This window comes from Diospyros lotus, chromosome 2 (genome assembly GCF_014633365.1).
Source record: "Diospyros lotus cultivar Yz01 chromosome 2, ASM1463336v1, whole genome shotgun sequence".
Taxonomy (NCBI): Eukaryota; Viridiplantae; Streptophyta; class Magnoliopsida; order Ericales; family Ebenaceae; genus Diospyros; species Diospyros lotus.
The window spans coordinates 38024516-38047182 of NC_068339.1; the positions used below are offsets into that span (position 1 = coordinate 38024516).

The window sequence follows — 22667 nt, forward strand, 5'->3', positions numbered from 1 at the left end:
TTAATAAACTAAAACAGGTGGGTGAGGTGGGGACCTACTTAAGGAGGTTTGAGGAGCTAAGATCCTTAATGAGTAGCCATGACCCGCACCTAACGGAGACATACTTTGTCTCTAGGTTCCTCAATGGCCTGGGAGAAGACTTGAGGGCTATGGTGAAGATGATCAGGCCGAGAACAGTGGAGCAGGCAGCTGAAAGCGCCAAGTTACAAGAGATGGTGGTGGAGGCCTTGTTAAAGAAGCAGAGGGTACAGCAACAAAGGACTAGACACTCAGGAAACTAGCAACAAGGAGGGAACAACAAGGGGGTTAACAGGGAGATGGTACGAGGTAATGTAGGAGGCAGGAATTTTGTTAATTCCAATTTTGGTGGGAGACCCAATGATCTTAAAAGGCAACCGGGAGCCTGTTATAGATGTGGAGATAGGTACTTTCCCGGACACTAATGCAAGCGCCAGCTCCTGTTATTAGAAGGCCGAGGAGAAGAAGCAGACGAGGAAGAAGGAGAGGAGGTGGACGAAACCGATGAAGAGGGGATAGAGGACAACGGAGAGATATCCCTCTATGCACTCAAGGGAGTCACTAACAACAAGATAATTAAGGTTGAAGGGAAGGTTAAGGAAGGTAGCTTGTCCATCCTAATTGACAGCGAAAGCACACACAACTTCCTCGATGATAACACTGCCAAAAAGCTCAAGTGTCAACTCAGGTACACTACCTTTGAGTGTGATGGTCGCTAATGGGAATCGAGTGGTGAGTAACTCGGCTTGCTTGGGGTTCATTTGGGAAATGCAAGAAGAGAAATTCGAGGCAGACCTCAGGTTGCTGCAACTAGGAGGTTGTAATGTAGTCTTGGGTGTGGATTGGATGAAAGGGGTGAGCCCCATATGCTTTGATTTCAACCGGATGGAAGTGTCATTTGAAAAGGAGGGCAGAAGGATGACTCTCATCAGTGGGAAGGAGGCTGCTGCATGCAAAATGATCACCGGAAGGAGGCTTAAGAGGGTCCTGCAGAGCAAATGGGGTCAACTTTGGCAACTGTTCTCAATCATAGAAGTGGAAGAACGACAAGGAAGGGAAGGTTATGGAGAGTTGCAACTCTCGGTCAGTCAACCATTAGGTAAATCTGATCAGGTAAGCACACTGCCCCTTATTGATGAATTATTGATGGAATTTAGGGACTTATTCGAAGAACCAAACACCCCACCTCCTAACCGCACCCTACACCATGCAATTAACCTCAAGGCCAACGCCGAACCTATCAACATGAGAGCCTACCGTTATGCACCTACCCAAAAGACTGAAATTGAAAAAATGGTGAGGGAAATGTTGAACCAATCCTTCATTAGACCCAGCCAGAGCCCATTCGCCTCACCGGTCCTCTTGGTAAAGAAAAAAGATGGTTCTTGGCCTTTTTGTGTAGACTACCATCAACTAAACGCCCTGACCATCAAGGATAAATTTCCCATACCCCTTGTAGAAGACCTAATGAACGAATTACACCAAGCCAAATTCTTTTCAAAGATGGATCTAAGGTCGGGCTACCATCAAATCCGGATGAAACCCGAGGATATACATAAGACTACCTTCTGAACCCATCATGGCCATTTCGAGTTCTTAGTGATGCCATTTGGGCTCACCAATGCCCCGGCAACTTTCCAATCCCTAATGAACCAAATATTTGAGCCTTACCTAAGAAAATTCATACTTGTTTTCTTTGATGACATCCTAGTTTATAGTCCTACCTTAAACCAACACATAGCCCACCTAAAAACCACCTTCGAAGTCCTGAGATGCCATCAATTATTCATCAAAAGGTCTAAGTGTGCGTTCGCCCAACCTCAAGTGGAGTACTTGGGAAACCTGATTTCGGGAAAGGGGGTTAGTACCGACCCAAAGAAAGTGGAGGCCATGCTGAATTAGCCCAAACCCAATACCTTAAGAGCACTCAGAGGATTCCTAGGCTTGACAGGATATTATTGCAGGTTTATGACGGATTATGGAGTCATAAGTAAGCCCCTCACCGAGTTGTTGAAGAAGGGAAACTTCCACTGGGGTCCTGAAGCTGATGCAGCCTTCGGTGAATTGAAGGTCACCATGAGTAGAGTCCCTACCTTGGGACTGCCAGACTTCAGCAAGCCGTTTGTGCTAGAAACGGATGCTAGTGGGATAGGTATTGGGGCAGTACTTATGCAGGATGGTCGGCCCCTAGCGTTCCTCAGCCAAGATCTAAGCCCAAGACACCTCAACCTAAGCATCTACGAGAAGGAGTTTTTAGCTGTTGTCATGGCAGTGGAGAAATGGAGGCATTAATTGGAGATGGGAAGGCTTGTAATTAAGACTGATCATGAGTCTCTTGAATTCTTATTGCAACAGAAGCTGCAAACTCAGTTACAAAAGAAGGGAATGGCCAAGCTAATGGAACTTGACTACTCTATCCAGTATAAGAAGGGCAAGGAAAATCAGGTTGCAGATGCTCTATCAAGGTGTCACGAAGAAGGGGACGCAGCTGCCATCACTATGGTGATACCCGAGTGGTGCAGTGAAGTGGTGAGCAGTTATGATGGGGATGAACACATCAGGGAAATTCTAGAGAAGGTAGCAGTGGGGGGTAGTGAAGTGAAAGGATATGTTCTCAAGGATGGATTGTTGAGATACAAGGGTCGAATAGTCGTGGGCGATAAGGCTGAGCTTAAGAGGAGCATCTTGCAATCGTTACACGAATCTCCCATGGGGGGACATTCGGGTATTCAAAATACTTATTTGAGGGTTAAGCAATTATTTTATTGGCCTCAACTTAAGGGAACTGTGAAGGAACATGTGTTGGGTTGTGACATATGTCGGAAGTGCAAGCATGAAAATGTAGCCTACCCGGGGTTATTGCAGCCCTTGTAGATTCCAGAGTAACCGTGGCTGAGTTTGTCCATGGATTTCATAGAGGGCCTACCGAGATCAAAAGGGAAGGATTGTGTGCTGGTGGTAGTGGATCGACTAACTAAATTCGCACACTTTACAGGATTATCTCATCCTTACACGGCCCAAGAGGTGGCCAGGGTGTTTATGGACCAGGTGGTGGCTCTACACGGGGTCCCCAAGACCATCATTTCAGATAGGGATAAGGTGTTTACAAGCCATTTCTGGAGGGAATTGATGAAAAATGTGGGTATTAAACTCAGCCTATCAGCAGCATACCACCCATAAACTGACGACTAGACTGAAAGGGTTAACCAAAGCTTAGAAACCTATCTAAGGTGCATGTGTATGAGATAGCCCAAGAGTTGGCATAGGTGGCTGGACATGGCGCAATGGTGGTACAACTCCTGCTACTATGCCTCTACTAAAATGACTCCGTTTGAGGCTGTCTATGGGTATAAGCCCCCTCCCCTACCAGCCACCGGAGGGCAAATAACAGCCACCACCGTAGAAGAAAACCTATAACAGAGAAGGGAGGTGCTGGAACAACTGAAACAAGAGTTGGCAACAACCCAAAACAGGATGAAGCAAAATGCGGATAAACGGAGAAGTGATCAGGAATTTAAAGTAAGGGAAAGAGTCTACTTGAGACTAAGATACCCACATCTGAAGGCCATCACTCAAGGGCAGGTATCTAAACTTAGCCCTAAGTACTTTGGGCCATTCCTTGTCACAGCCCGAATAGGCAAGGTAGCCTACCGGTTGCAGCTGCCAGAGGGAACCAAGATCCATCCAGTCTTTCACGTCTCCTTGCTAAAAAAGTCCACTGGAAATGAGAGGGTCAGCCAAGAGCTACCAAGAAATATGGCCCGAGGGAACATGAGGCCATAATAGAAAGGAGGGTAATCTACCATCAAGGGGCCCCCCTCATTCAAGTCAGGGTCAGGTGGTAGGGAAAACCACCCGAGGAGGACACCTAGGAGTACCTACCTACGTTGATGCAGCAATTTCCAAGGACGGCCGGCCTCTTGAGTATTTCTTGAGGACAAGAAATGTTGATGGGAGGGGTACTGTCACGAGACCAAAAAAGGCTATAGTTGTGGTTAAAATTTTGAGCTAAGGATCGGTTATTTCCTATATGTATTTCCTAGTATTTTATTCCCTCGCATGTGTTACTTTCTAGCTAGATAGTTTGTTATGGTTTACTTTCCAGCTAGGAAGATTGTCATGGCAGAATCTGCCAGGTGTCTAAATGTTAGAATAGGACAAAATAGTTTGTTAGAGGTGGAGTGATCCTCTGTCGCAGCACTCTAGGCTAAGCTATATAAGCCTATCCTCTCTTCTGTAAAGGTTATCCAAGAATTCAATCAAAGAATATGTTATCCTCTTTCTTATTTCTCTTTCTCCCTTCACTTCTCTTCTATATTTCCCCCTCCTTTTTTCCTCTCTATTTAGTTCGCTACCTAGGTTCACACTGAAGCAAGGAAGCTATCGGTTGTCACAGCATTGCCGTGACAAAAGTGAAGCATCAGAAACTGTTTTCTTGAAACCCCAATCTTGTAAGGCAAATTTCAACTTTGTGTACCAAGCTCTAGGGGCTTGTTTAAGCCCGTAAAGGGACTTTTTCAATTTACATACATGTGTGGGGAATTCTGAATTAACAAACCCTTCTCCCTAAGTCATAAAAACTACTTCATTTAGGTCACCATTTATGAAAGCATTATTGACATCAACTTGTTGAATGTCCCAACCAAATGTGATAGCTAAGGAGAATAAAACCCTAATAGTTGGAACCTTTACAACTGTTGTAGCCCGGAAACTACGACAATAGAATTTGTAGTGTAGGAAAGCTAGAGCCGAGGCAAAGTAAGGTGGACAGCTGGCAAGAGTCTGCTGGTGGAGATGGGCGTTGGGTAGCTCTGGTCCCCTATATCCTAGCTGGGGTCGTAGATGGTCTCCTGTGGGCACCTTTGGTATCACTCAGGATCGGACTCCTATGTGCTTAGGGCATATCTGTGCTCACAGGAACAAGTTAGGAGGCACGCGAGGGAATGCCCTCCGATGCTTAAGTCAGTACAAGTAGGAAATAAGTGTAATAGACAAGTAAAGCATGCTATCATTGAATATAGAACAGTCGTACCTTCCTAGCGAGAAAGGGTCAATCTCGACATGGTTACAAGTAACCGGGGATGGACATGCATGTTGGTAGCAATGATACTTAATCCTTATATGCGCTTGGCATTTCTTCGTTCTCTTTTCCAACTTGCCTGCCTTAGGGGATCTAGGTTCGACCCGAGTTCAATAACTGGATGTCCACCGAACGTTCCAAGTTTGTTAGGAGGCTTTGCGCTAGATCTACCATGGAGTCAAGGTTAGCCTGAGGGCTTTGCACCGGACTCTGATAAGGGATCCAGGTTAGCCTGCGGGCATGGCATCGGAACGCACCCGGGAATCCATATTGAACATTCGTCCTTGCCGCCACTTTTCTCCTTTGACTTACTTCTCAGACTCGTCTACCACAGGGGATCCGCGTTAGGCCTGATGTTCGTTGTTGAATTTCCACCGGATGTTCCAAGTTTGCCGGGAGGCTTTGCACCGGATCGACCAAGGAGTCAAGGTTAGCTCGTAGGCTTAGCACCGAACTCATGCAAGGGATCCAGGTTAGTCTGCGAGCATGGCATCAGAACACATCTGGGAATCCAGGAAGGTTCGAGGCCATGGCACCAGATCGCAGCTGTGTGGGCCCGTCTGAGAAGGTCGGGTTGAGCCCATTTCTTCCACGTCGTTCCTTCGAGTTCATCTGACACAGGGATCTAGCTTAGACCCGGGGCACGTCTTTGAATTGCCACCGGTCGTTCCAAGTTTACTGGGAGGCTTTGCACCGAATTGACCAAGGAGTCAAGGTTGGTTCATAGGCCTAGCACCAGACTCATGCAAGGGATCCAGGTTAGCCTGGGGGCATGGCATCGGAACACATCCGAGAATTTAGGCGAGTCTAGGGTCTTAGCACCAGATTACAATTCGTCAAACCGGACTTCTTAGGATGTGAGCTTACCTTTACCTTTGTTGGCCTATTGTCGTTATACCAGGTAGCTCTGTCGTTCTTCCGCGTTGTGCTAAGGTCGTGACACCTGCACTAGGTCTTACAGCAAATACACAAAGAGTATTATCTGTGAAATAATTTATATGGTTAGGCGTACCTCGCCCACTTTCACATCAAGAATTCCTCGATGGGAATATCCGAGGCATGGATACGAATTGGAGTGGATAGTTGTATCAATATTTTGTTGTGGCGGTTCGGCATGTCTTGCCTACGTCCGCGACAAGAGAATACTTGTATTGATATTTTGTTTTGGCGGTTTGGCACGCCTTGCCTATGTCCACGACAAGAGAATACTTGTATTGATATTTTTTTTTAGCGGTTCGGCACGCCTTGCCTACGTCCGCGATTAGGGAATACTTGCGTCGATATTTTGTTTCGGCGGTTCAGCTTGCTTGGCCTACATCCGCAATTAGGGAACACTTGCGTCGATATTTTGTTTCGGCAGTTCGGCATGCCTGGCCTACATCCGCAACTTGAGGATACTTGCATTGACATTTTGTTTTAGCGGTTCGACATGCCTAGCCTACATCCACAATGAAAGAATGTTTGTACCAACATTCTGCTTATGTGGTCTCATCTTCATTTGGGCCCATTCAAGGTCGTCCGACGCGAGGGATCTAGGTTAGACTCGACATTACCTGCCGAATTACTACCGATCATTCCAAGTTTGCCGAGAGACTTTGCGCTAAATCCACCAAGGAGTCAAGGTTAGCACCTTAGCTTAGCATCGAACTCAAGCAAGGGATCCAGGTTAGCCTGCAAGCATGGCATCAAAACGCATCCGGGAATCCGCCGGGGGGGGGTCCGTGGTCTTAGCGCTAGATAGCCAGTCGTTAGGCCAAACCTTTTAGGACTTGAACTTTTTCTTACCTTAACTGATATGCCTCCACTGAATTTGGAAGTATCACTGTCCATCCTATCTTCTTGCCATAGTTCCTGTATCACATTTCATGATAGCTATATATATATGTGCATGATGCACAAGGGATTTATAGGGTTCGGCTTATAAGATTCCCTTCATCCACAAGAATACAAGGGGGTGTATTCTCTTATTCATTTCGAGAAGGTTACAGTATATGACAAAACTTAAAAAGGAAATACCATTCATCACAGAATTGGGAGGTACTCCTCAGGATGTACCGCCTCTGACATTCTGCTCGTTGTCCCTTCTAGCAACATCTCTAATAAGAATGGCCGAGGAGAATCTTTTTGAATGCTTCATTTCTGATTTCCTCAAGCTCATTTATTTGAAGCTTTCTGTTGAGGCATGCTTCAGTCAAATTTACTAGGAGGATCACTAGCCCAAAGTGAGTTTATCATGTCTACCCGTAGGTTGGGGGCTTCCATAATAGCATTCTCGGAGCAATTAGAATATTGTCTCAGGTAAAGTAGCTCTTCTAAAAATTGCTTTCGTGACTTCTGTCGAGAGCTATGGCTAGGCTGCAATCTGCGATGGCACCAGCAATCTGGTTCAGAGCCTGACATGCAGCAACACGGTTGCCAAAGCAAATAACCACAAAAGGCTGAGACTTGACACCGATCAATGCAGCAGCACTATAATGTTTCACCGCCTCTTCATGTCTTCCATGCTGAAAGGCTTCGTTCCCTTTATCCTTGCGGTGTAAAAGCTCACGACTTGTTACAGCAAATGGAATCGAGGACTCCTCATTACTGCTTCCATACTTTGCTTCAGAGGATCTCAATAGCTTTTGCTTCTTCGAAAAATCGAGAACCACCTCAAACCTTCCTAATTGGAGGTAGGACTTGGATATCAAACGCCACTACCATAGCCTTATAGTTGATTTATTGCACTTGGGTTATCATCGACTCTGAAACATGAGAAGAGCCTTTCCCTCTAAAGGTTCAATACTGGGTCGTCCTCGGTGCCCTAGTTGCTGATGATCATACATCGCGGACTTTAAGTTGGCTTCTCACTCCTTCTTGGGGTTATATTCTCGACATATCCTGTAATGGCTGATTGTCTTTCGTGTCCACTTGAGTTTCTCAACTATCTCATCCTTAGCTGCATGCTCGTAGGGGAATACTCAAATGACACCGACTTGTGTTTCTTGAAGACCCTCAACGAGCCAGTATAGGTAATGATGGTTCGGAAGAAGCGATCGTGATTCTCTTGCTTGCAATGCAGATGAGTTCCCTCTAACAATCTTGTTACGCTCTGAACGCATCGTGGTCTTTCCCTGATTGCCCGCGTTTACTGAGCAAAACGATTGCTGACGCCCGATCAAGGGCTATGGGGTGACCACGGTCACTGGGGGACTTCATCTTAGGGTCGCTGAAGGTTTTTTGCAAGCCCGTACGCGACCTCTAACAGCTTCATACTGGGGAACCCAATCAGCAAGTAAGCCCCCCAGGCGGGGTGTATTGGTTCTTCTTGTATTGCCCAACTGATATCTAACACTGGTAGACTTGTTGTCTTCCTTGTAGATTTTAGCTTCTTGTCAGTTTCCCACAGACGGCACCAATTGTTGTAGTCTGGAAACTACGAGAATAGAATTTGTAGTGTAGGAAAGTTGGAGCCGAGGTAGAACGAGGTGGACAGTTGGCAGGAGTCTACTGGTGGAGATGGGCGTTGAGTAGCTCTGGTCCTCAATATCCTGGTTGGGGTCGTAGATGGCCTCCTGTGGGCACCTTCAGTATCGCTCGAGATCGGACTCCTGTGTGCTTGGGGCATATATGCGCTCACAAGAACAAGTTAGGAGGCACGCGAGGATTCCTCACCTGCGTATGCCCTCCGATGCTTAAGTCAGTACAAGTAGGAAAGAAGTGTAATAGACAAGTAAAGTATATCATTGAATATAGAATAGTCGTACCTTCCCAACGAGAGAGGGTCAATCTCAGCATGGTTACAAGTAACTGGGGATGGACTTGCATGTTAGTAGCAATCGGACGGGCTTAAGAAGAATCCCCCCCTGCCCCCAGAGGGCCGATTAACCTAGAGAGCCCTCCGGGAGAAGGTGAGCCTTACGGCGGGCTGCCAAAATAGGTTCTTGGCCTCTCACTGGCCTGCCGGGTAAAGCCCCAGGTTGGCAAAGGATGTCCCTAAACGTTGCCACACGCCTAATGTATAAGTAACCAATTGTACTCATGCAATGCACATATGTTTAAAGTGAAGAGCTATTGAGGGGGGCATGGGCCAAGCCCAAGTCGTGGGCCCATTGGGCACCCTAAGATGGCTTGACAGCCATATACATGACATACGCATGTGCAGAGTGCTTTTTTGAGGGACAAGGTCATGGAGGTGGGGTCCACTATGCACTTAGAAGGCCCATCTCACTACTTGAACATGTGAGTGCATTATAAAGCGCTAATCCACAGTCATATCTCTAGCCACATTGCAAGCATGTAGGTCATTTATATATATATATATATACACACTCACTGGTGATATTAATACAGAACTTGGGAAGACATGGGGCAAAAGGGAGCTCGCTAGAAGAGGCAGGGTAGGAGCAAGTCTCGTCGAGAGACCTCGGCGAGAGGTCTTCCCGAGAGACCTCGCCAAGAGGGGACACAGAGAGGAGGATCATCACCGGAAGAAAACCAGGTGGCTGCCAAGGGGGAGAAGTTGCGGAGAGAAAAGGCCACTGCCGGGAGGCTTGCCACCGCCACCAAGAGGCCAACAACCCTCTCCGAGAGGGTTGTTGCTGCTGCCGAGAGATCTTCAGCCTCTTTGAGAGAGGCTATCATGGGCGCGTCCACTGCTGGGGGTTACTACCCCTTGTCGAGAGGAACCCATTTTGAGGAGATCCATCTCCGAGAGAGGGGATCATCTCTGAGAGAGAAGAAGCCTCTCCGAGAAAGGAAAGCCTCTCTCAAAGAAGGAAGAAGGTAGGGAATTCCAGAGGCTCTTTGCTGCCATTTTCTTGCTGAGAAAGAAAGCTTGGGCTTCTGGAAGCAACCTCTCTCCTTAACCATTTGACTTGGCTTTTATACCCTCATTTGCCTTGGACCAATTTGCCCCTCCAGCTTAGGCTATTTACCCTTTTGCCATTAGCTTGGTTCTTTAGTTATTTGATCACGGTTTCTTCTTGAAAAATGCGTCTCGGCTTGGGACCATTTTTGGGATTCGCCCGCCTTGGGCTTATTAACCAAAATACCCCTAGGCATCTAATGACCAAAATACCCCCAGGTGGATGCTCGGGAATTCTATGGTACAACAACAATGGGACTAAAAGTCTCAACATAATCAATTCCAGGATTTTGAAGGAAACCCATAGCTACTAACCGAGCCTTATACTTAAGAATAGACCCATCAAGTTTGTACTTAACACAAAATACCCACTTGTGGTTAATCAAATTCATCTCAAAAGAAAATGGAACCAGATCCCAGGTTTGATTTCTTTGAAGAGCTGAATACTCAACATTCATAACACTAACCCACTTAGGGTCTAAGAAAGCCTCTTGAATAGAATTGGGTTCAAAAGAACTCACTAGGGCATGAGGTGAGGAAACAAGAAGATGTTTAGACTTGGATCTAGTAATCATAGGGTGAACTAAAGGGGCAGGAGCAACTTTGGGTATTGATGATTTTGACAAAGAAGAAGGTTGACTAGTACAATTAGGTAATAAGCATTCTATAGTTGCAGGTAAAGAAGGTCTAGTAGATGAATCATAGGATACGGAGAGATCATTAGGAGTTGGGATAGAGGGTTGTGCTACCTGAGGGTTTGAAGAACCGATAGGAAAAGAAGGAATAGCATGAAGAACAAAAGTAGACTGACCAATAGAGCTTAATTAAGGGGAATGAGAGGATGTGTTAGAACACAAATAAGGGAAGGGAAATTCTTCTGAATTAAAATGAACATATCTTGACACATAGATCCTTCCCGAAGGATGCAGACACTGATATGTAGCTTGAACATGGCTATAACCAAGAAATACGCATTTGGTAGAATAAAATTAAAATTTATGCTTGTTATAGGGTTGAAAAAAGGGAAAACAAACACATCTAAAGGGTTGCGATTGCATGCAATTAGGTTGTTTATTGTAGAGAGCTTCAAATGGAGACTTAAATTTTAGGGTTGAGGCTGGTAATAAGTTTATGGTGTATATAGCAATTATAAATGCTTCTACTCAAAATTTCAAGAGCATGTGAGCATGGGCTAATAGAGTAAGACCCATCTCGGCTATACGTCTTTGTTTTCGTTCTGCTACACCATTTTGTTGGTGTGTATATGAGGGCAAGTGAAATGAGGTTGAATGCCACAGGAGGTCAGATAGGGTTAAAAGGCCTTAAATTCATCACCATTGTCAGTTTGAAGGGCCTTGAGTGTAGACTAGTATTGTAGTTTAACAAATTTATGAAAGGTTTTGAAAATGGCTAAGACATGAGATTTCAGTTTCAATGGATATAACTATGCATATCTAGTGCAAGCATCAACAAAGATTATGTGATACCTATGCCCCTCAGTAGAAAGAACTGGAGCAGGACTCCATAAATCTGAATAGACTAATTCTAAAGGAGCATTTGCAGTAATTTAACAATTTGAAAAAAGGAAGTTGATGTATTTTTCCTACTTTACAAGAATCACAAAAGAAAAGGCTCAAACTAGAACAAGGAACACCAATTTTATTCAATACCAACTGAAGTACACGAAATGAGGGATGCCCTAGCTTGGCATGCCACTATTGACAAATTTTATGAACATTTGAAGATACATGGAAGGAAAACAAAGAGGACGAATCTTGTCCTTTACATTTATTTGAAGAAATAATATTGGTAGAACTAGAAGGAGCAGCTAGTGTCCTTGATTCAATAGAGAAAACAGCTTTAGTACGTTTAAGGAGGGGTGTCCAAATCTATTATGCCACTGCTGATAGTCACTAGTGCTTTGAGCAACATTTACAACAGTTGACAGCTCATGACTAAATAAGTTTTGTCTATTACATGCACTTTGTTTATGACATGTATTCAAAGAAGAAATAGTAGAAGTAACAGATAAAGGCTCTAGGGATTGGGCAGAATGTTGTTGACAGCAGACCAAGATGTTGGAAGCAGCCGATAGAACTCATCCTTAAAGTGTCCCTGGAGCAGCACCAGTCCGGTAACTTGGTCCTTAATCAAACAAATATCCGAGTGAAACTCAGCCACAACATTATGATCACGAGTTAATTGAGAAACACTAAGTAAATTTTTCTTCATACTTGGAACATGAAGAACATTAGGAACTGAAAGAATTGAAGTAGGTTTGAGTACACAAATGACTAGTACCAACATGAGTAATAAGTAGCTTCTTACCATTGCCTATAGCAACTTTGTCTCCATCATTGTAAGGAGTATGTAAGGATAAATTGCTCAGATTTGAGCTAATGTCATTGGTTGGCCCTGAATCAACAAACCAAGAGAATTCTGAAAAAACAAAGTCATCAAAAGAATAAGGTTAAAGGTGACTCCCATAGTGAGAACCTAATATAGAACCCGTCTCACTCATGTAGGCTCCATTAGAATCACTAAAGGAGGCCATATAAGCTCTGGAATTATACTGAGACGATATTCTCTTAGTGGATGAGACAATAGGAGAGAATAATAAAATTGAACTATCAAGAAACACCTTAGAATCCAAAAATTTTAAATTAAGTAGGTCAAAAATCAAATATGTGAAATGTAATTTGAGTAGAAACACAAGTGTGGATGATATTCTTGTGAGACCATGAGAGAAAGTTATCCCAAGAAAGTATCAATTTCAAATCTTAAATCAATTGTTCAAAAAGAATGGGAGATTATAGAGGAAGTTACTCATAGAATTAAGGTATGATGATTAAATTGGAGGAGTGGGTCCATCATTTTATGCGATAGCAAAATCCCTTTAAAGTTTAAAGAGAAGTTTTATCGAATGACTACAATACCACATTTGTTATATGCCTCAAAATGTTTTGTAGTTAAGGACTAACATGTGCAAAAAATGAGTGTAGCTAAGATTAAGCTATTACGGTAGGTATGCGGCCATACCAAAAAAAGACAAAACAAGAAAAAAGATCTTATGAACATACTGAAGATAAGATGCAAGAGTGACAAATTAAGATAAGAACCTATTAAAGATAAGATTAGTTAGAGCCTACTGACGATAGGATACAAGAGTTAAAAATTAAGATGATTTGAATATGCGAGAAGAAGAACAATAGACACACCTATTAGGCGATTTGGCTGTAAGCCATATAGATGATCTAGAATTTTACTAGTGCATGTGCCTAATATGCTAATGGGAAAAGTTTGAGTAGAACTCACCTCATACTACTTGAGCTAATACTGATTCCGTCAAGACCATGGATTAGTATTATCAATTTGGACTTCATCACGACACTCCTAACATCCACTAGATTTGGCTCCACCATAGTAGTAATGGATAGATTATCTGAATATATTACTATCATCTCAGCTTTTAAGAATTACACCATAGAACTAGTGGCATTGTTGTTCTTCAAGACCAGGGTTTAGTACCATGATAATCATATTAGACCACAATGATAATCATATTAGACCGCAACCCTCACTTCATAGCAAAAATTTGGGCAGAAGTTATTGTAGTTGTTGGAATTGGACTTATACTACTTCATAAGCTTCCAACCTCAAACAAAATAAACCAAAAAAAATGGTAAATTCCTTATTATAAATGCATCTTAAGTACTTTGTGAGTGCCAAATAGAATGATTAGGCAAGACTCATCGTAAGTGACAAAATGCTCCTACAACCTACAATGGAGTAACTCTATAAGGAAAAGTCCATTTGAGGTTGCAAATGGGACAACCACTGACTACAATGGTGCCCAAGTTTAAAGGGTACCATAGGCTTTTAAGGTCACCAACAATTGGAAAGAGCAAGCAGACATCACTCCATCCTACCTTGAAAAGTCTTCAAGAAAATGAATAAGCAAGCTAATAAGAAGTTATATCTAATAAATTTCCAAGGAGAAGGAATTGGAGTTGGTGAGCCTGCCACAATAAGTTCAAGAGCTTTTAGCCCTTGAAACAAAGGAACATACTAAGACACAAAGGACCTTTTCCTATTCTACACACGGTTGAAAAGGTTTCTTACCAAGGGAAGCTACCTCCAAGGTTGAAGTACACCTAGTCTTCCATTTGGACTTGCAAAAGCTTTATTGCGAAGAAAAGGAAGAGCTAGATGGCAGAGAGTCAAAAAGCATCTCTACAACAATTATTGTGTCTTATGACAAGATGCTAGAAGAGATATTAGCTTATCTTATGAAACAAAAGATAGGAGTACCTCCAAGTCATGAGTAATGAACACAAGAACTTTGTTATGCTAGTTCAAGACCTTAATGGAAAGGTTCCATGAAGGCATGATGAAAGGGCATCCTCAACTTAGGTAGTTGTGAGTGGCACACCCTATCATTTTACCAAGGTTTGTATTCCTAAACATGTTCCACATCAACATGGTCAAAACGCAGCATGGACAGTTGCATGGAACATGAGTTGAGTTCTAGAATTCTGAACCATGCTTGTACATTCTTGAAATTCTTGAAGAACTCTCCAAACAATACTTCTACAAAAAAAAAAAAAAAAATGTTTCTAGATATTCTAGAATGAATGGGGAAATATCATTGATTTTCAGAGAGGATTCTAAATGGCTAATAATAGACCTTGAATAGCAATTGATCCTAGGCATTTCTTGAGGAGGTCGAAGGCTATAAATACCTCCAGCCATCATCATTCAAGCTCTCAAGTGTGAGTCCCCTTCAAGTAATACAAATGCCTTCTATTCATTGTGCCTACCTTGCTTTGCTAGCTAGTCACTATCTCTCAATTGTTCTTGAACCCATAAGTTAGTAAAGACATACTTCCCTATCGAATGGGGACTTGGTTCCAAGTGTTGCACAATTCAATTGGGGGAGTAATAGTGTTATCACACTAAGCTAACTAAATTATAGGAGTCAAACTACACTTCTCATACCATGAGGGTCATATTCATGCACACAAAATTGCTCACCACTGAGGTTACTATATCTTTACCTAGACCATAATCATCTTACCAATTTCAAACTAGATTTTGTTTAAGTGTTTGAACCTTTAAGAAAAAGGTCATCCACTCTTCTTACAGATTAATCAATTTCTATTCTACAACTGAGAATATTAATTATCTAAAATTTTGAGTTCAATCCTCAATCTTCTTAAGTAAAAAGCACTAAAAGAATGTTGCCAATGAAGAGTAACACTGTGACACCCGTAACTTAAAAACATGCTACTTGAAACACCCAAAAACATGCCATGAAAAAAAAAAAAAAAACAAACTTCCATATTCTTTAAATATAATTTTCATAAATTTGAAAAAAAAAAAAGATTTCAAACATGCTTAATAATAATAATATTCATATGAACTTCGAGGTTTAGCGCAGAAAAACTTGAGAAACAAGACTTTTATAAACTTAAGTAAAGTTTCAAACATAATAAAATTCAAAGCATGTTTCGTGTAAATATAAAGTTTGATACTGAAAACATGACTTCAACAGAAGAAAGAAAGACTTAGCAAATATGCTCTGTAACAATAGCATCCATGCAGAGAAATCCATACTTAAAATGAGACTCGGCCTTTTCATAAACTTATATAAGCTTTAAGGACATACGATGTAGCAATAGTGTAAATATAACATAAGAATTCAATACTGAAAATCTTTCTTTTGACAAAAAGAGAGAAAACAGGATTTCAATTATTGAAAATTCCTTTTGAAGAGCTTTTAAATAAATACAAGCGGTATGTAAAATACCTGAATCGCAGCGGAATACTCGAATCTGATTTGCCTAACAACCGTAGAAGAAAACTATAAAAGCTTTCTTATCCGTCCACCCTTTGTCCACCCAAGGCTTGAATGGTGATGCCGAAGACAGCGATTAGAAACTGATTCTAATTCTTGTGTGTTTTTCCATTAGGCTCTATGTCTATTTATAGGTATCACACAGATATAGATAGACATATAGGAATTTGAATCTAATTCAAATTCCAATTACTTATCCCATTATATATTGTTAAAATTCAAATGTTAATGAATTTAAAACAAATTCAAATTCATAACATTTATCTTATCATTAGGAACTTATTCCAATTACGTCCACATCCCGATCTCCTCATTCATGATCACTTGGGGGGAAAAACATAAGGGGTGAGAACTATCAAACGTATTTAAACATGACATGACATGAACTTGTAACATGAACGTATAACATAAGGGGACACAATAAGTTCTACCAACTTACAGGGGTAAGAACCTTTGTGCGTAGCGCTCCTAAACCCCGGTCCCGTAACTTGTTTGAGAACATGAAACTTGCTTAAAACATAACATGAGGGACCACATAAACATGATTCATGAGCATGCTTAAACATCGTAGATAGTTCATAGTGTACTTAACTTAGTTGGATGAGATTTGAATGTTTAAGGCTTCACACCTTACCAGGTTTGCTTTTCTGCAAAAAATAAGTATTTTCGTTAACTAAACCTAAAATAATTTTACATAGAATTGTAAGTAATTAAATAAGGGGTTGATACGTGAAATTTTAGGGGAAAAGGGGCTTTCACACGCCCTCACGCCCTGACAAAAGGTGGCTCACGCGCCTTCACACGCAGCCCCATCCCGACGAGTGAACTGCACGCGTCACCCTTAATTTTCGCGATAGCTTTGCAACTTTTTGGTTTTTCGGCCATATCTCTCTTGTTTTAATTCCGATTCGACCCTCGTTTTTTCCTATATGCTCCTCTTTCATCTCTCTATAGGAATATCAAAAAAAACTAGACTCACCTTGCTGTTTTCAGGCGATTCAGGTGCAGATTCCGACGACTCTTAGTTTTTCCAACAAAGCTCGTATCTCCTTCGTTCCTTTATCGATTTCCCTCTTTTTTCTTGCAGAATCTCCCCCTCTCTCAAGAACACACCCTTCACCTTCACACCTCTCAATATGGCATAAACTTGGCTTCAAATGATTTGGAATGCCCAAATGTCCTATTTATAAACGTTTTCGGCCAATCGTGTTTCGCCACATGTCCCATCATTATGAGGCCTCATTATTATCTTCCATGTGTGGCCAATAAATGCTTGCCACATGACCCAAACTTGGAGGTTAAGCAAAAGACTTGGAGAAGACTTAACAAAGACTTAGGGACTAAGCAAAGACTTTGATTTAAATAAGCTTTGGACTCCAAAATGATCCAAAGGTGGAATGAAATGTTGTTTGAACTTCAAAAGTGATCCAAAGCTGTATTGGCGTTTTATTTGAAATCCGCAATCATGACTTTCACAATCCCTTGAAATGTCTTGTTTCCTCAAGTATCTAAATCTAAAAATCTTGAATATTACATCATATTTAAGTCTAAAAATCTCTGGTGCTATAAACACTGTAGTTGACTAGCATTCATGTCTCTAACTTGAGAGAACTAGTTAATGGAATTAATTTCTTTTTCTTTTTTTCAGAAGAAACAATGAAAGGAATTCACACAAAAAAGCTTTTTTTTTTAAAAAAATAAATAAATTACCAGTAACTGCAGTCTCCAGGTAATTCAATCAATTTTTATTTTTCCCAAGAAACAATCAAATAAATGAAAATTTATCTTCAGTTAAAAAACATTATGTCTACAAAAGAAGATAATGCAGAATGTTGGGGACTCAGTTGTTCCGTATCCCTAATCCGGGTGTAAGAGAAGGGAAGAAAGATATGCTAAAAGAGAATCCAGGTGTAAGAGAAGGGAAGAAAGATATGCTAAAAGAGAAGAGAAGAAAAGAAGATAGAAGACTGCTGAGACAGAACAGAAGAAAGATCACACCAGAAAAATCTTCAGATTTGGGCCAGAGATGGTCCTCTGTCTTGTTGAATCTATTTGCTGCATCCAAAGAAAGAATTAAGGGAACAGCCAGCCAAATGGCAATGAGTCTCTCTCTGTCAGACAGTCAGAGAAACAAGAAGAAATATCTAATCTTATTACATCTACGACAATTTTATAAAACAACCATGATTACAATCATAGATATGGAACAGGACATGATTTAATGTATTTGTCTTGGAAAAAAAGAAGGAAAAAAAACAAAAAAAGCAAACTTGGCCTGTGGTAATTAATGCAAGTTATCATTGTGGACATAACAATATCATCCATCTGTTTCAAATGTTAAGACTCTCTAAAAATATGGCTCATATTCTTGATGGATTTAAACTTCCATTCTTTCACAAATAATTGAGAGGACACCGGCTCTCCAAATAATTGAACAATAGGCAATCTCCACTTTTGGCGGACATCAATTTCATTCTCTCAAAGATCCAGATCTCCTAAGGAAAGTAATAAGCTCTCAAATTAAGTTATTATAACCGCAACGTCCTTAGTTAGAGAAGAAACTAGCAATAACTAATATATTAACCCTTATTTTGTCACAATAACGAAGGGGGGGAATGGAAGGGTGTCTAGTTATCTTACATACCTTTTATGGCATATAACAGTATACTAATTATAATTCTAAAGGATACAAAAATGATTTGACCACGCAATAAATAAAAACATCAAAGATGATACCAGAAAATTAATGCATGAAACTGTCGCAGTAACTTGCAGATTCACTGCTCAAATTCATGAAACTTTGGGGCTTTTCTGAGAAAACAGAAACATCACCAACAAAGCCTGACACAATACCAAGAGCTTATATACAAGCTTATGTATTCTGAATGCATGTGCAAACATGTACAAGAATACAAAAAAATAAAAAAAGAAAGGTTAATATACCTTCTTCGAAAAGTGCTTCGCAATTAACTATATCCATCGGTTTCCCCTATGAAACAGGAAATGCATCAATCATTTCGAATCCTATCTGCTTTGGACAAAACACAGTTCTTTTCATAAAAGAAAGTTCAGATCAAATAAGTTTCTCTTTCTTTTTCACTTTTAGCAATAAAATCTGTGCATATATACACTGCGCCTTTTTTCTTTATTTTTATTGCCCAGGTTGCCCAAGCCCAGAAAGAGCCACGGTTAAGTTGAAAAAGAAAGAGAACCAGAGCAAAAGCATCATTTTTCACAGCCTGTTTAGCATCACTGCCACTCATCTACTCTCAAATCCTCTGCTATCTGCAAATTCAACTTTTTCCCACTTCATTGTTTAAAAGCACAAGCAAAACTAAGTGTTTTACAAACAAGTTTTCCTAATCCAAAAAATAAAAACAACAAGAAAATTTCTTTCAAGGAATTAATTGGAGGATTTTGTCTGTATTCTGTTCAACTAATTAACAATGAAACCATTGAAGCTAGCTAACTTTCCAAACTCAAAGCATCATAATGACATTAGAACGGAAGGCTGTACCAGAATCAAAAGTTGATAAAGTTCCTTTAATTGATCGAGATACTGCTCAACGTTTTCTTTACTGTGAAAAGCATAACTAGTATAGTATTCTAAATCATAAATTCGCAACCCAGAATGGCATGGATTGAAGTAGTGTCACTATATTTGAACATGATACCTCAGCTGATACATTTCGGTTGAGGCCTGTATAGATGGATCCTACACAAACAGAATGGTATGATAATCACAGTTTCGTGAAAACCAAATCATTACCTTGGCACATGAGTAGAAACATCAACTAGAAAAGAAAAAGAGAGGCCTGAAATAAACACAAGCTCAACATCCACCCAGAAAGAAAATAGTCAATACCAGGAAAACAAAACAACTCTTGAAAAAAGAAAGCAATCCATTGAATTTCAAGACCATACTTATTTCACTAGGTTGGATTTTGAATAAGACAATTATGTGCAAACTTGCCAATAAATTGCCAAGTCCATGAAACACGAGTAATTAGTTACACCTGATCGAATAAAAAATCAAATGACAAACAGATCAATACTCCTTCCTTTCACAATGTTTATTTTCTACAGGGGCATTTGATCAAACGTTTGGTGAGTTTATAGCCAACAGAAAATGGTAACAGACAATTTTTTGCATCTAATCAAGACAATTTTGCTAATCCAATGCCACTCATTCTTCACAAGCAGATGCATTGACCATTTGTTTAGCCCTAAAAAGAAAAAAACATGCATTGACCATTTCAAACCCACACCACATACCCATGCTTGGACAAGGACTATAGCATTCATGAGGGCAGCCATTGATCAAGGAATTTATCATATCAAATCAACTGAAACCCAATATGACACAAAAATAAATAAATAAATAAGTTCATTGAATAGGGGAACTTGGCTTCAAGCCTTCAAACAAAATAATGTCCTTAAAGGTAAAAAAAAATAAAGACAAGCAGCTTTCCTCTTCCAACTCCAATTGGACTTCATCCATTTTTCCCTGTATTTGCTCATATTCCTTCTCAGAAGAAGAGCCAGCAGATTTTAACCACTTCAATTCCTTCTCAGCACCAGCAAAGTACCATATTGCAGTTTCTATGCTAGGTGTCTTTCTTCTTAAGAAGATTTTACTGCTTCAGTGATACAAACTTCCATCTGCAAGGTTGCCATATTGTTGGAGGGAATAAGTGGCAACTTTGACCACTGACTTACTAATGAATCTTCTCTGGGGCTCACTGACAGCAATCCTCAACTTTGGAGATTCTAGTGTTGAATGAACCCACAGCAATTCCTCAAATTATACCTGCTTTTCAGAGAGCAAAAGGCTTTGCTCCTGCTACTCACAATCTCAGAAACTAGCTGCAGTATAAAACAAATAACTAAATCATGAGCTACAGCACTAGCATCAAATAAAATATGATAATGTAATGAAAATAAAATGCAGAACAGAATCAAAAATTTCAACTGCAGAAAGCAACTAGGGCACAACCTTGATATTATAATCTTCCCTATCAGTTTATAAATAACACATCTTGGTTCTGTGTTTGCATATCTTCATATGCTTGACCCATAGTGTACAAGCTCCAGGTCAGCTCCTCTCACTGTCCCCCTCACCGACTATGAAGCTCTCTGGAAGCAGTACAAGGAGAGAGTACAAGTTCTTCAAGAGATGGCAGGCTTGTTGCAAAATATTATACCCAATGCCCCTCTCCCACATACCTAGCAGAACCTCCTTATCAGGAGACCAGGAGGGTCAATCCCAATTACTCTCCCGGGAATACAGGAAGATCCAGTTCTCCCAAAGATCTCCCTAGCAAAAGACTATTGAAAGACTCCAATAGCCAACCCCGCTCTGAGAGAACAAGCAGGCAACCCGGAAGCCTCTTGCCGAAGAAGAACCTCCTCAGAAGAAGCAATGTCCGAAAATGGTGGACAGCATGATTGTTGGAGGAAGCTGAGCACCACTCAGAGGCCACCTTAGGAGGGTACCAAAAACAAACAACCAGTTTGCATTCAGTGCTCAAGAGACCTAGGTTGCACGGAAATGGATACAGAAAATGTTTCCGATACGAAACAAAAATGGGGAAATGGCATTTTTCAAAAAAAGTAGGAAACAAAAATGCGGGGTAAAAACGTAAATAAAAAAGATATAGGGGTTTTTTTGCAAATATAATTGTTAATATAAAAAATAGTTATTCAATACAGAGCAATCAATTGCAATCGACGGCAGGATAGAGCAATCAACAGCAGGCAGAGCAATCAACGATGACATCAAGCACAAAGTTGTGAATTGATTTGTGTAGGATGGAAAAGGCGAAACCAAGAACAAAAATCTCAATTTGTATCATTGATAGTTTGATGAAGGCACTGAGCACCAAGCAACAAAGCAATTGAAGTTGTGAATCGACAGCAACACCGAGCACCGAGCAACTAGCCGACAAGGGGAACAATGAGTATGGACAATCGATCAGAGAGTCAGGAGGAGTCAGGAGGATTCAGAATTTCAGAGGAATCAGGGCTAGGCTAGGGCATAAGTCGAGAGAGTCTAACCGGTGTTCGTCACAGGAAACGCATTTTTGATATTTCAAGTTTATTATGAAACGGGCCCCCGAAACGTTTATGAAATTACATAAACACCCCAAAAAGGTTTTTGGATGTTTTTTAAGTTTCCAAAACAGGAAATGCCGAAACAACGTCTTCAATCTGTTTCGTGCATCAAAGCAAGAGACAATGGACATGAAAAGAAGGATAGAAGAAATTTTAGAGCAGAAACGATTGGTACAGGCTTAAAAGGAGCACCAAAGAAAGAAAATCCCCTTCACTTCAAAGATAATGGAGAAATCTCTTCCCAAGAAGTTTAAGATGCCTTAATTGGCTACGTATTTGGGGAAAAGGGATTCATGTGATCACGTTCAGAGCAATGAGTCCCTGTGCTACTTCATGGATGGGACGATGCAATCATGTGACGAACTTTTTCTCTTAACACTAACAATTCATGCCTGTGCCTAGTTCAATGGCCTTGCTAAGGGATCCATCTCCTCCTTTGATTAATTAAGGGCAAAATTCATCAAAGCATTCATTATTAACAACCTTAGAAGGAAAGATTGTACATATCTTCTAAGCATCCGACTAAGTGGTAAAGAAACCCTCAGACAATATGTTGATCATTTTAGGAACGCAATATTGGAAATACAAGACTTGTAAATGGGTATCGCAACAAATGCGATGCTCCAAGGACGAAATCAATACCACTACAAGAATCCCCAGCTCTAGATTAGTTTGCATCATTGGCAGACTTGTTTGCTCGAGCCAACAAGTACATTCTATAGGCTAAAGTAATGAAAATAATCGAAGGAAAC

At 41.0% G+C, this 22667-nt stretch overlaps 1 protein-coding gene across 11 annotated transcripts in view; it reads right to left on the reverse strand.

Moving 5' to 3' along the window:
- Window positions 1-22667, reverse strand: part of LOC127794993 (E3 ubiquitin-protein ligase BRE1-like 2) — a 143404-nt gene that overhangs the window by 56474 nt on the left and 64263 nt on the right. For 6 of the 11 annotated variants that reach the window (XM_052326375.1, XM_052326378.1, XM_052326374.1 and 3 more), the window contains exons 3-4: window positions 18745-20667; window positions 12273-12383 (exon numbers count right to left, since the gene is read on the reverse strand). The exons of 1 other annotated variant lie outside the window; for it this stretch is intronic. The gene's annotated coding sequence lies outside the window, so the exon portion shown is untranslated. Of the gene's footprint in view, window positions 1-12272; window positions 16449-16780; window positions 16972-18744; window positions 20668-20797; window positions 21285-22667 lie in introns of those variants that run through there. 4 more of the 11 variants (XM_052326377.1, XM_052326373.1, XM_052326379.1 and 1 more) reach the window with 4 other exon arrangements.